The sequence below is a fragment of the Penaeus japonicus genome, unplaced genomic scaffold, assembly GCF_977035675.1.
Source record: "Penaeus japonicus unplaced genomic scaffold, GWHDUDI00000001_assembly GWHDUDI00000023, whole genome shotgun sequence".
Classification (NCBI taxonomy): Eukaryota; Metazoa; Arthropoda; class Malacostraca; order Decapoda; family Penaeidae; genus Penaeus; species Penaeus japonicus.
In genome coordinates, this window is record NW_028234425.1 from 28,520,384 (window position 1) to 28,525,383 (window position 5,000).

Consider the following 5,000-nt stretch of genomic DNA (forward strand, 5'->3'; position numbering starts at 1 on the left):
ATGGGTTAACACTTTATTCACGACGTCCATCTGTTTTGTACACCCGTGAGGCGAGGTGTGTAAACGCAGGATCGCCTCCGACCGTGGTATTGACAATAATGTATTGACAATAATGATAATAAAAGTAATAATAGTATTGACAATAATGATGATAATGATAATAATAGTAATAATAATAATGACAATAATGATGATAATGATAACAATAATCGTTAGGACAGTTATATAACAGTTATTTTACGATGAACTGTAACCGGCATTAAAGCATTTCTCTATTTTCACTTCAACAAAATATGCAACAGCTTCGTGGTTCCGGCGTGTCATATAAAAAAAGGTACACGAGTATATGCGGTTTAAAAGATATACTCGCATATGAATATAAAAGTTAAATGCATGAAGTCCGGACTCGTTCATGAAGATATAAAAAAATAGAGAATAAAGAATAAAAATGAAATTGAACAAGTGGAAAGATCATATGACAAAATCCTTGGGGAAAATTATGAACATCAAAATGATTTTACCTGAATTTCAAAAGGAAACTTGCTGTGTACTGTGTTGTGCGTAACGCAAGCATTGGTTTTTGCCTTATGTTTGACTTTTAAATGATACATGTAATTCTAAATAGTTCAATATCACTGCACTACAACCTAAGCAAACAAGAAATAATTTTCAACCATTTTTTTTTATAATTTGAAATCATGAAACCAAGAATGTTAGCTAAATGGATCAGTGCAGCATTTCCGTTTACACATATACAGCACTAAGGCATTGATATGATCTGCCATAAACAAGATGCACTTGGTGGTTCCTTTCCTACGATCGTAATGCCTTCTTTGGGATCAGGAATACATTAGTGTGACAAAACGCTTATTTTCATGGATAAATCTATTATTTACTTCGAACTCTAACCAATGTATGTATGGTATTAAGGTTTCCCATGTAAAAATGTTATGAGCTTTTGTATTCACTAAATCCTTTTTTTTCAATTTCTTTAATTACTAGTCAGTCTTTCAGAGTGACCGTCGTGTTAAAATGCTCTCAGTATACCTCCTGTTGATGATATATTTCATAACAAATATATTTCAATTTCTTCTTTCAACTCAACGACCGAGGTTTTGGGAGTGTGTCCGAGTCCCTTTCAAGGAGCAGGGACGTGTCGCACTTGTATCTTCATGGAATCTTCTGTCTTTTGTCAAAGCCTTAAATTTATCAACTCGCTCAACAGAAAACGATCCGGAATATTTACCTGTCTCTTTTTAGGTCTAGTTCTCTGGTGACAAGTTACATTTTTCACTATTTTTTGGCTCCCTTTCTTACGTCTAGTGTCTTCCTTGACCCCGGGCGGAGGATCGACTCGAAAACCTTTACGTTCTCCGGTTCTATAAATCTATTAACTTCTTAGTGACTTCATGTAATGTTTCAAGACAAGTGACATCAACCCTGAAGGTATTTGAGAGTTCGCTCGTTCATGGATTCAAGTGTTCTTGTCCGTGTTGCACCAAGGTTTTCCTGCAAACTAGCTTATTGTTTGCGTTGTTCACGATTACCACAGCATAAGAAAACATCAGCAAGTTTTAAAGACTAAAAATAATCATTCAGTTTGCAGACGTAGGACAAAGAGACTAATGGCTCTCACTCCACAAGATCAAAATTCTGACTGTCTAATTTCAATAATGAGAAAGGAAAGAAAAGCTGATAGTATCGAGAGGGAAAAAATAAATAAAAATAAAAAACATTGACTTATACCAGTATGTTGATTGACACTAGTTGACGCATGTCCAAAGTGCCAAAGGAAACAATGAAGATTTGTTTTCTTCGGTGTTTTGAAGTCTTCCTTGCCACACTTTCTTAATAAACAAAAGGTTTAAGACAGTTCTGATTGGTTCTTCACCGGCGATTCAGTTTCCTTATAACGTCTGTGCAAACTTCTATATGTACGTATGCGTGTGTTGGCTGGAAGTTGGTTCTTCCAGTATTTATTTAAAACAGGTTTCGAAAGCAAATATTGCCTTTTCAGGAAGTATATTGAACACTATTTACCTTTTATTGTAATTCATGATGGAGATGAATACCTCTAGAAATCAAGATATGTAATCGACGAGTTTTGATATTGTCTTCATTTTATATCTTTATCAGCATTACATAAAACACTAATTAAGATATAACACCAAGGCATTTATGACATACTTTGCTTTAATCACATATTTTCTGTACTTTCCACTTCCTCGTGAAAGATTGAACCAGCTGTGGATGTTCTTATATTGTTCCAAATGAAAGCATTGATAATCTCCTTGTAATAGTATTAATTAGGAAGGCTATAGTAAATGCGAACTCAGTGTTAGTGATAATAAATACGCTACTGTGTTTGTTATTATTGTTCTTGTTGTAATCATGATCATAATTAGCATCATTATCTTACCTGATAATGTATTTTTATTATTAAATCAATATTATCAGAATTGCTTTATCATTTTTGTTGTTGATTTTTATAGTAATGTTGTTATCATTCTCATCTTGACTATTATATTGTTACCATCATCATTTACATAATAATGATGATTAATGTTATCATTATCATTGTCACCGTCAATATCATTACCGTTATCATTATCGTTATCAAGTTCATGGATGTTTTATCAATCATCATTATTATATTTTTAATGAATATGGATCCTATCAACTTTTAAACAGAAGTTGAGGGGGATCCTTGCAAGCTGTCTTCACATGAATTCTATCCCGGTATAACTGTCAGCAAAACTTTAACCGAAACAAAAACATCGCGAAATGATTTTTCTTTTTTTTTTCTAAGAATTACCTGTTACGAAAGTTTTTGAAAAGGATTAATACTGAAGACTTAACGTTATTACTGCTTGAGGAAGTTTAGTATGATCGGATTATGAAGAGTCAAATTTCAAATGAATCTGCACCTACAGCATTTCCCAGATTGCAATGTCTCCTTCTAGAATAGACTTGCAAACTATTAAAACACATGGGATACCTATTTTGATAGAAGAAGACGGTCGAACTTGGAAGATCAGGAATGTTGACAGGCTATGCAAAATGTTGATGCATGTAAAGAGCTGTCAACATCTTATTGTAAGGTTGACGGTTTTACAACACATGATAATTAGCAATAGCAATATTAGCAACAGAATCAGTGATGATACTAATTATCAGACAATGTGAACAAGAACTATAGCAATACAGGAGCAATTACAGTTGCAACAACAATAAAAACCGTTATGAAAATAGTAGTGATAACAAGTATGGTGATTAGTAATTCAACTGATAATTGATAATGATAGTAATAGTAATTATAATGATATTAATAAGAACATATCATTACTATCATCTCCTGATGTTAATGAAGGTAAGAATAATAGTAATAATAATAAAGAGAGATAATGATAATAACATTAAAGATAATGAAAGGTATGAACATAATATAAAGGCTGGTGATAATAATAACTATGATAATGATAATAATGATAACCATTACCACCAACATCCAGATTATTCAATAGTAGTAATAGTAGCAAGCACAGTATTTAGTGCTAACATTATTGTCATTAACATTCCCATTTGTCCACCATATTTTCACAGTATTTTTCACTGCACTCTTTTTTCAATGTCAAAAAGGTAGCATCAATACCTGGGTCTTCTATGCTGTGTTATTCAACCAATGGAAAGCTGTGCCGGACACACAATGAAATACAAAAGAGTTGCATGTCAACAGATCCCAAAATTAAACAAATTTGTGAAGCGAGAGTAATCCGTTACAAGACAAGGAAGAAAGAGAGAGAGGGGGGGAGGGAAAGAAAGAGAGAGAGATAGAGAGAGAGAGAGAGAGAGAAGAATGGAAGAGAATGAGGGAATAAAAGGAAGGAAGAAAAAGAGAGAACTAGGAAGGGCAAGATAAAGAGATATGCAGATAGAGAGAGAAAAAGAGAGAGAGGGTGCGAGTGAGAAAGAGACGGAGAAAGTGAGATTAAGAGAGAGGGACATGAAAGAAAGAGGAGGATAGAGATAGAGAGAGGGATGGAGAATAGGAAAGAAAAAGAAAAAAAGTGGATGAGTCGTCGGAATGAAAAGAAAAAAGAATTTGACAAAATATAAAGAGAAAAGGAAAAAAATGACAAGGAAGGGATGAAAAAAAAGAAATAGAAAAGAAGAAAAAGTAAGAATGAGAGTAAGTCAAGAGAAAAACAAAAACCTTACCCCTCCCAAACCCTCCCAACCCCACGCTACCCCTCCTAACCCCTCCCAACCCCACCCTACCCCTCCCAACCCCACCCTACCCCTCCCAACCCCACCCATAACCCCTCTCAGCCCCTTCCAACCCCACCCATAACCCCTCCTAACCCCACCCTACCCTTCCAACCCTACCCTACCCCATCCACCCATATCCCCTCTCAACCTCACCCATAAACCCGACCCCCTACCCCTTCCAACCCCTCCCAACCCCACCCTACCCCTCCCAACCCCACCCTATCCTTCCAACCCTACCCTACCCCATCCACCCATATCCCCTCTCAACCTCACCCATAAGCCCGACCCCCCCTACCCCTTCCAACCCCTCCCAACCCCACCCTACCCTTCCAACCCTACCCTACCCCATCCAACCTCAACCTCACCCATAAACCCAACCCCCCTACCCCCTCCAACCCCACCCTACCCCTCCCAGCCCCTCCCAACCCCATTCTACCCCTCCCAACTCCACCCTACCCCTCCCAACCCCACTCTACCCCTCCCAACTCCACCCTACCTCTCCCAACCCCACCCTACCCCTCCCAACCCCTCCCAACCCCACCCTACCCCTCCCAACCCCTCCCAACCCCACTCTACCCCTCCCAACTCCACCCTACCTCTCCCAACCCCTCTCAACCCCACCCATAACCCCAACCCCAGCCCAACCCCATTACAAGTCTCTCTCTCTCACCGAGAACGGAGCATCGCGCGGGAAAAGTGACCGGACTAAGAACCGTCTCGAGGGAACGCCA